We start from the raw sequence: 12,637 nt of genomic DNA on the forward strand, positions 1-12,637 counted from the left end.
GAATCCCAAAGCACGTCGATTGCCACCCACTCAGTGCGCATACTATTATTTCTTGACTTAAACCACGTTTATGTGCTAGTTAGATCCCGTTTTATGCAATTGGACCACTAGTGGCAAATTTTGAAGTCATTTCTCACTTGTTCTGACCCAAAAGACTCAGGAAGAGGAAGTAAACAAGACAAAAGGAACAGAGTAAAGGACAATGGAAAGAGATGATTCCTAACAAGAAAACTACAAAGTAGAAACTTATCAGATGAGGATACCAAACTCTAACGACCATGACATGCACATTTGGCCTAATCTATCAAGCAAGTCTAATGTTTAACTCTTGTTATACCCCTAAACCATGAAACTGGGCTTCAACGCTCCGATTATCTAATCTGATTCGCGATCCTTGTTCGAATTGTAGTGCCCTAAGGGTTTAGACCATCAAGCCTCTCTCATTTTATTCTTTTTTCTCAACTCACCATCGTCGTATGGTGCCTGTGAAGGTTTTCACCAATAAGACTCTCTCATTTTGTTCTTTTCTTCTTATTTCCTCTTATTCTGCAGATGACAAGGTATTACCTATGGTACAAACATCATATACTCTTGGCATGTCTAAACTCCACTCTCAAAGATTATTTGGGAGGTCTTTTTTGGACTGTAATGTGGCTTTTGGACAGGGTTAGAAAGAACGGATAAAGGCTCAAAATAACTAAGACAACGGGATTACTTCATTTACAACTTTTGGAATCCATTTCAAAACTTTGCCCCAATTTCTAAAACAAGAGAATTTGATTCTAAGAAAAATCACCCCACTCTTAACTTCATGGGATTATGAAATATTTTATTTGGTGCGACCGAACCGTAAGGCTGCCTACATATCTTGTGGTGACAAGAATCAGGTCAAACGTAGTTCACAAGACTACTTTTTGTTACTATTTTCCTTTTTCTTTTTTCTTTCTCTTTTCTTTTCTTTTTCCTTTTTTTTCTTTTTTTTCTTTTTCTCTTTTTTTATTTATCTCTATTTTTCTCTCTTTTTTTTGAATTTTCCTTTTGGAATGAACTTTCTAAAATAAACCTATGGGGACATGAATTTTTTTTTTTTTTTCGTATGACTCTAACTTGATTCCAAAAGAGGGGAAGTCAAAAAAAATAAGTACAGGCTCAAAAGAGTATTCGAATGGTATAAGTGTTTAGGTAGCTAATAGAGGGCCTCGCAATCCCTGTAAATGCAATGTACAACACATGCAACTTGAAATGAAAAAGGAACAGCACACACAACATTTCTTTTACAACTTCGGCATTGATATCACTAATATGCTTTCCATTTTTTTAGTGCCTTGTCAAGTACAGAACTCTCATTGGGTGATTTCTTCTTCACGATGGATACCCTCTGTCTGTTTGGAGCAAACTCCCTTGACTTTATCTTGTTACTTGAGGTACACTTGAACTCAAAACTTCTCGCTTCAAATAGTCTGGGATGCACTCTCCTTTAACGAATTCTTGTGATCCTGTTAACTTTCAAAATTATCTGCCCCATTTTAACACAGTTCGGGCTTCAAATGATCTCAAAATGTCCAAATCTATACTTATTGCCCTCAAGTGTCCCTATCATCTTAAAAATTATTTCATTGTTTCATGATTAAACTAACTTTTAAGACCAGGCCTAGAATTATGCGGGCATGTCATGTCACTAGAGCTAGCATGAAAAAAACTATAAAAGGAAAAGAGACTAAACAAAAATGACTAGAAATAATTGAAAACAAAAAATTGTATTAGACAGACGGTGAAAGGGTTTGAACAACAAGACAAGCAAAATAACTGGGATACAACCCTGGAACAAACCTAGATAACACTAAATGAGTTACTACGACTAAAGGAACTAGGCAAAATAAAAGGATAAAAGGGTTTGAGTCACAAGATATATCCGGATTACAACCTTGAAATAACCCGGACAACAGAAATGACAACAAAATGAACCACCAAGACTCCTTCCTAGGTAGCCAAGAAAGGAGCGTCTTTCCAATTACCAAGCCTGGCATCTTAGCCACTGAGTTTCACATCAATATTACTAAGACCACTACCAATTTCAATATCATTAACTTCACCAAGTGGCTCATTGGCTCCTTTGACCAAACCTTCGTCATTGCAAACCATCCCAACAATCTGTGCGCTGTCATGTACCTATAGAGGATTATGTGTGACACTTGGGGTATTACTGCCTTGGACCACAATTATTCCTTCTTGAATCATTCTTTCTATTTCCCTTTTCAAAGCACGACAATCTTCAATATTATGTCCTTGGGCATTGGAATGGTATTCACACCTTTTAGCAGGGTCAAAGCTTCTCGCACGTGGGTCTATATAATTTAGAGGAATAGGTGCAATCATGCTGTAATGCTTTATTCTCTCAAACAAACTTGCATAGGACCCTCCTATTGGTGTAAAATTATCTTCCAACCTTTGTTCCCTTCTACACCCTTGGCTTGAATATGGGTTATAGGGCACTTGAAAATTTTGTGGAGGCTGGTGAAGCTTTTGCGGTGCTCATGCTCACCCTAGGGAGTGACCCAGTGGTTGGACAGATGGTCGGACGTTGTTCGGAGGATAATACTGTGGCAGATTATATGGAGTTTGGGGATGTTCATGGGGTCGGTATTAAGGCTGAAAACATTTAGCAGGAATGCCCACTGGATCCTGTCATTTACTGGGCTCAGCAACATTTTTCTATCAATGGGTGGACTGCCCCGAGCAACTTGTTCGTTCCATCTGAACCAAAATTCCCTAAAACTTTCCTTGGGTTTCTTTTCCATCTAGGATAGGGAGGAGCGGTCTGGGACAATGTCTATATTGTACTGAAAGTGTCACCCAAAATCTTGAGCCATGTCATCCCATGTATGCCACTTACCGACATCTTGACGAGTACGCCATTCCAAAGTTGCCCCAGTCAGGCTCTCATTGAAATATGTCATCAGCAACTCATCTTTCCCGCCAACACTTCTTATTCTACTGCAATAACCCTTTAGATGGGCTACTAGATCTCCACGCCCATCATACAAATGAAACTTTTGCATCTTAAACCCTTTAAGCTTTCTGGATATCTCATCTTGCTCTACTATCTTAGCAGGCTCTGCAGTCTCACCGGGAGACTCAAAATGAGAAGCGTGAGAGTATGGATCCGAGTCTTTAAAAGTTGGTTCTGGAGCATAGTGTTGGGCATCGGGAACTTTGAACACAGTCTCGTTAGAGTATCGAGGAAAAATAGCTGGAGGAGGAGCTACAAGAGCATGAGTGGCCAAAGGAGCGGGATATGTGGTGTTTTTGGCGAGTAGAGTGTGAGAAGGTTGTGGGGTGATATCAGCAGCAGTGGGAAGCTGGATTTGTGATAGTGGTGGGATAGTTGTAGGGTTTTCAGTGTAGTTAGCAGGGAATAAATTTGGATGATGCCCCCTGACCCAAGACTGATACATTTCTACCATCTATTGTTTCAACATTTGGACCTCCCCTTTCAATTCAGACTCCGAGTCCACAAACTCCCTCGATGGGTCAACAACTCTTGTATCCAACTTTTTTACAGTCATGACTACCTTGTTCTTTAACCTTGTGTTGTATGGATGAGTTATCTTAAGAACCACAAATCAACCACCCTTCTGCTCAATATAGATAAACAAAGGATCAAAATGAGGTCATCATGTTAGCGTTAGGACATTTAATAGCTGCAAATATCACATTGTGTGCAATGCACCTAGCAACAATTAACGGTTCATGAATGAATTCGAGGGTCACAAGGTCACTTGGCATCATCCCAATTTTGTTCATTTTAATCTTCTCTTTTCTTTCTTTTCCAGCACTTCTTGGCTTGCTCATTTTCCTTCCTTTTTTTCTAATTATCACTCTTTTCTTTCCTCTCATTTCTCACATCCCATAATTTCACCTCTTTTTTTCTTCTTTTTTCCTTTTTCTTTTAATAAAAAAAATAATTCAATCAAACCCTATGTAGGTTGCCTACGTATCATGACGCCGCATGAATCAGATCTTTGCGAAGTTCGGGAAAACTAATGGATAAATTAAACTAAAAAAAACAAAAATCCTTTTTTTTCATTTACAACTCTTTTTCGATTTTCAAATATAAAACAGGAAATACGATCATGGAAAACTTGACAAACTCTACTATACTACGACAAACTCTGACACCAACTAACAGAATCAATACTACTGAACATGACTATAAAGTGCAAGACAACATAAAAATAGACTCAAAAGATAAAAAAAAATCTCCTTTAGCTAGCTCCTGAACGTAGTGATCCTGACTGAATGGTCCCGGGGTGTCTTTCATGCTCAAACTCCGGTAAGTAGATCCACACCTATTTGAGAAAACTTAAACCAACACTATGTGAGACAATATCACTCCCTACTGGTCACATGCAAGATATGATTGAGGCTATTTTTGCAAAACGTCTTATGTGGCCAAAAGGCGGCTAGAAGTGCAAACTCGACAAAAGTGACCTCTAAGACATGGAAAAATTACTTTGCAAAAATGACCCAGTTTATAGAAATAGTTTATGTGGACAAAAATGGCTAAGCATGCAAATTCAACACAATGAACCTTAAACAGAGAGAATATCTTGTTGTGGACCTAGGACTCTAAGACTTGTTAATTTAACCACTTTTGCGAAAATAGCCCTATTTTGCAAAATGGCCGATGTGGCCAAAAGCGGCTAGACATGCAAATTCGACTAGGATGGGCCTCAAAGTAAAGAGACACCTAATTGTGGATTCAAGACACTCCAGACACAATTAAACAAACCACTTTGCAAAAATAGCCCTATTTTGTAAAATGACCGATGTGGCCAAAAAGAGGCTAGATATGCAAGATTTGGCTACAACCCCACGAAACCAAGAACCTAAGACTCACTAAGAAGACCAGACCATATGTGGGTTGCCTACGTATCCTGCCCCAAGAGACGAGAATCAGGTTCGCGTAGTTCGGGTAGATTGGATACGGGCGAGAATTTAAAAAAATAACTAATTTAGAAAAAATATGTTTTTTGTCTTCTTTTTTTTTCGAAAAATGATGAAACATGTAAGCTCTTATTGGATTTTCATTTCCTTTTTTTATTTTCGGAAAATGATGAAAAAGTGCAAAATCTTTTTTTTTTTAATTTTTCATGTTTTCTTTTGTCTTTTTCTTAACAAAAATGTGAAAGAAAACATAACTGGGCCTTACTGGCCTTACTTGCTTTATTTTTCACACTTCACCCTCTCTTTTTTTCTTTTTTTTTCTTTTACATTTGCCCTCAACTATCATTGGTCCGCCAAATGACCATTTTATCCTTGAAGAAATGCAACATGTAGCACATAGGATGCATCAAGATGGTCTGTTATTTTGGGTACACCTGTCCTAGACGAACCCAACCCCTATGTTGAGTCCCCAAAGTCAAATGCACGTGATGCAAACAAACGTTCCTACTAGGGATCCGGCATGAGGCTGTGTTTTTCTAGGTTTAAATCCTGGGGTTGTGTTCTAGACCTGGCTTTCCCGAGCGGACAACTCGAGCCGAAGAGGGAGCAACGTACCGGGAGCACTGAAGTCTACCCGGCCTTGTTGCTGGCCCAGCCCCGTTCTTATTTGGAATAACTTCTACAGAAAAAGCGGGTCATGTGAATATGTGCACCATTTTCAGAAGACTCAGAGGGGTGGCATAAGAAGACAGTTATATACAATTCAAATAATATCAAAGCGGTAAATAAGCAGCAGTTAGCACATTAGGTCCACAAATACAGTAATATCAACAATAAATAAAGCCAAGTAAAAATCATATTAAAAAGCTCGAATTCTTGAACCTTGAACCAAAAGTTCTGGGTTCTTGTCCCCAGCAGAGTCGTCAGAGCTGTTACACCTCCTTTCTACCACCCCCGGAAGGGTATATAAGGGAGTTTTTTCAATTTAAGTGACAATCAAAACGGGATTAATTATTAGATTCAGAGTCGCCACTTGGGATAGTTAATGGTGTCCCAAGTCACCGGTTTAGAATCCTGAATTGAGGAAGTTTGACTCTTATTTACGGTCTGGGAACACTGAAATCCAGGTAAGGAATTCTGTTAACCTAGGAGAAGGTGTTAGGCATTCTCGAGTTCCGTGGTTCTAGCACGGTCGCTTTGATCATACTTGGCTTAATTAAATTGTCTAATGACTCGTTTTTAGAACCTATATGCATTTACCTCTTTAAATTAAGAAATTATCTTGAAATGGGTCACGCGTACGTGTACCCATTTGTTTTGGCGCATCAAAAATTCATGTCACGCGAACATGTCCACAATTAATGACGCTTTATTATTAACAATTTTTGGCCAAAGTTGCACAAATGCATACTTCGGGTATGTTTTTTAGGATCGTAATTATATCACGCGAACGTGTACACAATCACGATGGTAAATTTAAAACGCGTCTAAAGCATACTACGATGTTCATGATTTATTCTTTCTAAGTTGGAGATTATTGTAAAGTGACTAGTTTTTTTAAAAAAAAAATATGTTCATGCCTAGAAGCACATTAAAACGTTAGCCAACTAAAGTTACTAGAGTCCAAAATTATTTTCTAATTTAACCCAAAAGCCAACAAATTTTATTTTCACCCTAGCCCACCCCAACAGATTCTCCTTCACCCTAGTTACCAAATCATTTCAGCAATTAATAAACGTTGACTAGTTTTAACAAGTTAAACAAGCAAGCACTTGGTGCACATCGTTAGGACAATCTCTTTATTTCATTTGTATCTTTCGCTGCAAGGAGAAACTAATGTGTTGTATAGATAGCAGCTTGTATTCTTTTTCACTTAGTGAGTTGGTGTTTAGTAATGAAATTTCATATTTTATCAACAAAGGACACTTGAGACTATGTTAGTCTAATCTAGCCATAACACAGACAAACACGCATACACATAGAAAAATACAAGAATTACAGAAGCTAGAACTAAATCTTTATACCTTTACCCCGCATCTGATTCAAATGATCCAAAATAAAACCAATGAGTTTAATCACTTAGCTAATAGATAATGCCTCACCTACCTTCCTTAATTGATTTGCTCAAACCAAATACAGATCCATGTACTAACTGATAAAACAAAACATATAAAAAAGGGCACCAAGAGCATGGACGACAAGCACTGAGTAATATTCCCAAAACAACATAAAGATGAACATATAACAAAGTGAACGGGAAAGTGAAGAATCGGACCTCAATGGCAAAAATTTCTTCCAGATTAGAGAAACTTCGGGCTTACAGTTTTGTCCAAATGAAGAGCAACAGCATTCAACAACAACAATCGAGTATCAACCTGAAAAATCAGTAGAAACGCGAATCAAACACGGAACATTGACTTAAACCAGCTCCATCTCAATAGGGAAATTCAGACCCAAATATGGACTTAAAAATTGGAACCGTTGACAGAAGTCGGCTCACTCAAACTCGATTGAATTCCATGGTTTTTTTTTCAAATCAGAAATCAGAAGAAGAAGCTAGAGATCGACATGACAATCAGATTTTTAAATTACTTATCAGCTATTCCCATCTCTTTATTTGAATTCAATCTAATAACTGAATAACAAACCTTGAATTATCAAACATATATAAGTTAGTCTAATTTGCTCGAATACTGATACAACAGTGATAAATTTTGAAAATTGAGTAAATGGGTGGATTTGATTTTAAAAAAAAGAACGAGCATGGGCAATGGATATGGGTAGCAGAGTATGGTAGAGTGTTGTTAGGAATTGATAAGGGATTGAGACGGCATAGTCAGGGAGGGGTCTCGTTCTTCCGCTGTTTTCTTTTTAGTGTAGGAAAATTTTCTTATCTATCTCTGTAGATGCAGAAGGGAAACGGCAGATTGTCTCTCTTAGGTCCTAGGGTTTCGTTTGTTTTATAGGGTTTTTTAGGTTAGGGGTATGGGCCTAGGAATTATGGGATAGGTCCGAAATTTTGGCTTAAAAATGGGTTGTTTGAACCCAAATTTTATTTTTTCCCCGCGAACGAGACTAAAAATACGATCTTATTTATTAATTAATCCTACTTAAGTAAAATAACTATTAAAATAAGACTGACCATTAAAACAATTTTTGGTATTTTTCAAGACTAAAAATGACTACAAAGCATTAATAAAACTATTTTTTTGTAATTTTCATTTTCTTGTAATAACATAAAGTAAAAGAGTCAAAATTAGTTGAAATAACGATATTAGGCCTAAATTAAATATTTACATGCTAAAATATAAAAAATCTTGGGGAGGGTCAAAAATCACATGTCTACAATCATCTGCATCCCCATTAGCTTCGTGTTTCGCCGCGTCATACCCACAATTGATGCGAGCCTCCTGTCATTTCGCTCTCACTTCTTCATATGCAGCTTCGGCCACGGTGCCCGCCTCTCACAAATTCTTATATATATCCCACTGGGCTTCAGCATAAACCTAGAGCTCATGCATTTGGCGGGGAGCGGCAGTGGAAGATGACTCAACCTGAACCAATAATTGCTCATTTTCTGCCTCCAGAGCCGCGACTCGATCTCCCAGAACCGATGCCTCCTAATCAATCACGCCGATGCGCTCCTCGAGCCTCGCCTCCCTGAGGGTAGTTGTCGCTCTCTCCGACTCCTGTTCGGATTGGAGGACGCAGATGGTGTTCTCCAGGGCAGTCGCCCTCGCCAAAGCCTCGAACTAGGCACTCTCAATGCTCTCCAACCCAGCAACTTTGCTCTCAATCACCATCAATTTTCTCATCCACTCCACGCTCATCGCCTTGACCTTGACCAAGTTCTGGTCCATCTCCGACTGCATCGACCTCAACCTCCCCTGCAGATGCTCACATTCCATTGCAACTTCCCTACCCAGCCCAAACTCCTCGTCCTTAATTCGAAGTTGCTCCTCGAGTGTTCCTGGTCCCTTCTCTCCAGCTCCTCACCAAGAGCCCGATTACGTGGGTTCGTCATCAGCCGCTCATGCATCTCGCGACACCTATCACGGTAGAGACGATATTTCTCCAGCATCTTCAAGAAAATCCTTGCCCGGATGTTGGCTCTGCGAATGCTTTCCACTTCCACCATATATGTCTGGAAAATGTAAAAACGGGATTAAACTAGTACTTTCGAGAAGGGCGAAAGCATAAAGAGAAAACAAAATGTAATGTACCCTTAAGCCCATAACGGCCACCTCATCCATCAACTCAGCATCGGGAACAGACCGAAGGGACTCATTCTCAGCTTCGGAGCATAACAACCTGAATTGCGGTACCAGGTCCTCCCCTTCCGCCAAAAGATTAACGCCGGAAGGGATCTGAAGAATACGGGTCGAGCCCCCCACATTAACCACCGAATGAGTAAGACCCTCCTCAAACATCCTAACATCGTCGGGGTCCAAGTCTGACTCAGATTCATAGTCGTTAACCTCCACGCCTTTCCCCTCTATGCTGCTGAAGAGGAAGCATGACCCGCTGCAGAAGATGAGGGCGCGTCTGAAGTCACGATGGTAGCCCCAAAAGTCAGATTCTCCGCCACGGCAGGTTGTTGGCTACCAACAAAGGCAGGGATTTTTGATAAAGCCAAGAGGGCGGCAGGAGTTTCTGATTTCCGATCATGGACACCGACAATTTCGACGGCCTGCTCCATCCCTACGAGGGGAGCTGCAATAACACCTTCTCCAGAGCCCGTCGGGGGAGAGTCGTCCAGATGAATTACCATTGGGGTGCCGTTCCAAATTCTACTCTCCATCTTTTTGACGGCCCTTCCTCCTCTCCCGTAGACAGTGACTCACCCGTCGGGTGAATGACATCGGTCGGGGCCTTATCCTGAGAAGCGTCCCTTGCAGTAGTCACCAAGGCCGCAGACTCAACTGAAGCAACCCTCGATGAAAGTCGAGCAATGAGTACTGCGATAGGGTGAGCAGATGCGGCAGGCTGGCAAAAAGCTAATGGAGGATCCCTCGCTCTTCTCACTCTCCCTGGCAACGAAAAACGGTGCATAAGAGGCTGCACAAAAAAAGAAGAGAAATACCAGTAGGAAAAGGTGTCATCTCACCTGTAAGAGGCCTGCGTCCGAACCTCTCATGAAAGGTCAACCATGTGCAAATCCCCACTGTATGGGGAAGTATGGCTTCCACCCATTCACGGATACCTTCGACAGGCAGAGGGGGCAATCTCTCAGCTGCAAAGACGAGATAAAGTTTAGTACCCACAGAAAACGGTCGAACATTTCACTGACTAAAAATACAAACTTACGTGCAAAGTTCTATCTCTCATGGAATCTCGTTGGGTTCACCACAATATATTCAGTCTGCATATAAAAGTAATTCTCGTAGAAATGACGGTTGGTCCTGTCGTCCATTTTACCACCAGACTCCTCGACCCCCGAGGATGTATGTGAATCATCGAACCACGAATAATTTGAGGAGCAAAGATACTGAGAATATGGTCCAAAGTGACCTCACGGCCGGCGAGTTCCGCATACTTGAGCAGCATAAGGAATAACTTGTACAAATATGGCGAAAGTTGGGCGGGGCACACTTTGTAGAAACGGCAAAAATCCACCACCAATAGGGGCAGAGGAAGTGTGTACCCTACAATGAAGGGGTAGGAGTAGAACACGCAGTACCCGGGACGGTCGAAGTGAACTATGCCGTCCCCCTCCACCGGCCGCATATCGATGTAATTGGGGATTCCCCACCTTTCTTTCAACTCTACGATCCCCCTTTCCCTCATGACGGAGGGGACAGGCTCCGGTTCTACTCCGCCGCTAATACTGAAGTCATTCGCCTCTCTCTCGGGGCGAGGCAAGATTTCAACCACTGAAGGAACCTCCTCATCCTCCGCCGCATCCGCCCCTCCGGCGGCCTGAGCCGAGCTTTCCGGTATCGAATTAGCGGCACGGAGATTGTCGTGAGAAGAATAACCAGCCATTTTTAGCAAAAAATGCGCCAAAAAATAATAAAAAAGAGAGATGAAATATTTCAGTGAACAAGAGGGTAAGCAGAAATTCGAGGTATCAAAAAGAAAGATATCTGCAGAACTCTCCTGAGCAAAAGATGAAGAAGTGTGTCAGTTGAATGATAAACTCCACCTATTTATAAGAGATATAAATCCCCTGAGCACGAAATCCAAGAGTCACCTATCGAATCTGATAGGGCACAAAACGTTTTAGTTCCCCAGAAACGTGTGTCATAATGGTAATAACCACGAACCAATGCTTTAATACCAAACAACATTTTGGTTCTAAAACCTCCGCAACGGTCCATGAGGATCGAAAGAACGCCGCCACTCTGTTAAAAACCCACGAAATGTGACTAAGGAACGGAAAGTCGCAGGTCAGAGTTCTCTTGTAGTCATAACGAACACGATCCATCTATCGAGTCCGACATAGGACGACCTCGACAGACGGAGGGACTAACTATATTGGTCAAAATCTGACCATCACGACCAAGTCAACCGACACCCCGTCTCAATAACTGGGCAGTGAAGGTCAACAGAGCCCGCTCCATTTCTCCTCTATGACATCCGATGAATTGGTAAGAGTGACGTCTAAAAGCATGACCAAGATACATCAGTGGCAAGAAGATGTCGAGTCAAGCAAAGGGCGAGGATACTCTGACTATATATAGCTAGGGAAAGCTCTCAACTGGGGGGCTTCTCTGATTCCTAAAAAGGAAGATAAAATGCTCCCTTCTTGTATTCTAGAAAAAGGGGAAATAACCTCGAAGAAAAGATGTAAATCTACTTCTTCATCGATTGATGAGAAAGAGAATGTCGAATCTTGATAAGATCAATCATATCTCTTTCATCATACATGCAATCATTGTTGTTAACTTTTCGATCTGGAATTAATTATGTTTAGCTAAGATTTACCCCTTCATCTTTGATTGATTTATTCAAAAAGGTTTTAATATCTTTTGAGTCGAACAGTTATAATATGAACTTAACTTTTTGCAAAAGAGACCTTCCAAAGATAGTCTTATTCTTGCATTATACAAAAGTAGTAGAATAGTTTTAACCACAAAAAAAAGTAGTAGAATAATAAATGAAACAAATTATTGATTTAGATTTGGGTTACATGAAATGCACATCCGAGTTTAGGATGGTAAATTATTAAAATAACGCGCCTAAAGCAACTACGCATTTTTTTTATTTGCGAGGGTCATGGAAATTTGCTAAATGGCGCGCCTCGATTTCTAAAGAACAAACATACCGATTTAAATGAGGGCCGGGCAATTGAGATTTTGTTTGGCATGACACACCTCGATTTATTCTAACTACAAGGTTTCTAAGTTAACTCGTGAGGGCCATAAATTATAACTCATCTAACATGACTCACCTCAATTCATGTTAGGACAACCTAGTTAATTAAAAAGACATGAAGGGACTCTAATTGATCGTTTGCAACGATGTGGAAATTAATAGAGGAACCGCATTGACTAACAAAAACTCTTACACCAAGGCCTAAATAAGCGAAAACTGCATTTGATGAAATGAAATGAAAACAAATGGTAAAACAGATCCATGTACAAACACGTTCAGGCTTAAACTCGAATGAGCCCAAATTTGATAGAAACAACAACGTCCATGGCATGGCTTGTGTGCCTGAAATGAGTCTTTTAACATTTGGACCAGC

At 40.4% G+C, this 12,637-nt stretch overlaps 1 long non-coding RNA gene across 2 annotated transcripts; it reads right to left on the reverse strand.

Moving 5' to 3' along the window:
• Positions 1 to 4,065: 4,065 nt before the first annotated feature.
• LOC107771604 (uncharacterized) lies at positions 4,066 to 7,883 on the reverse strand. Of its 2 annotated transcripts, none has more exons than XR_012696728.1 (3): positions 7,596 to 7,883; positions 7,223 to 7,322; positions 4,066 to 4,349 (listed from the first exon to the last, which is right to left on the reverse strand). It is a non-coding gene; the product is annotated as an uncharacterized LOC107771604 (long non-coding RNA). The 2 variants fall into 2 exon arrangements; XR_012696727.1 differs by having other exon boundaries at positions 4,066 to 4,362.
• Between the last annotated feature and the right edge of the window lie 4,754 nt (positions 7,884 to 12,637).

Source organism: Nicotiana tabacum, chromosome 11, assembly GCF_000715075.1.
Source record: "Nicotiana tabacum cultivar K326 chromosome 11, ASM71507v2, whole genome shotgun sequence".
NCBI lineage: Eukaryota > Viridiplantae > Streptophyta > Magnoliopsida > Solanales > Solanaceae > Nicotiana > Nicotiana tabacum.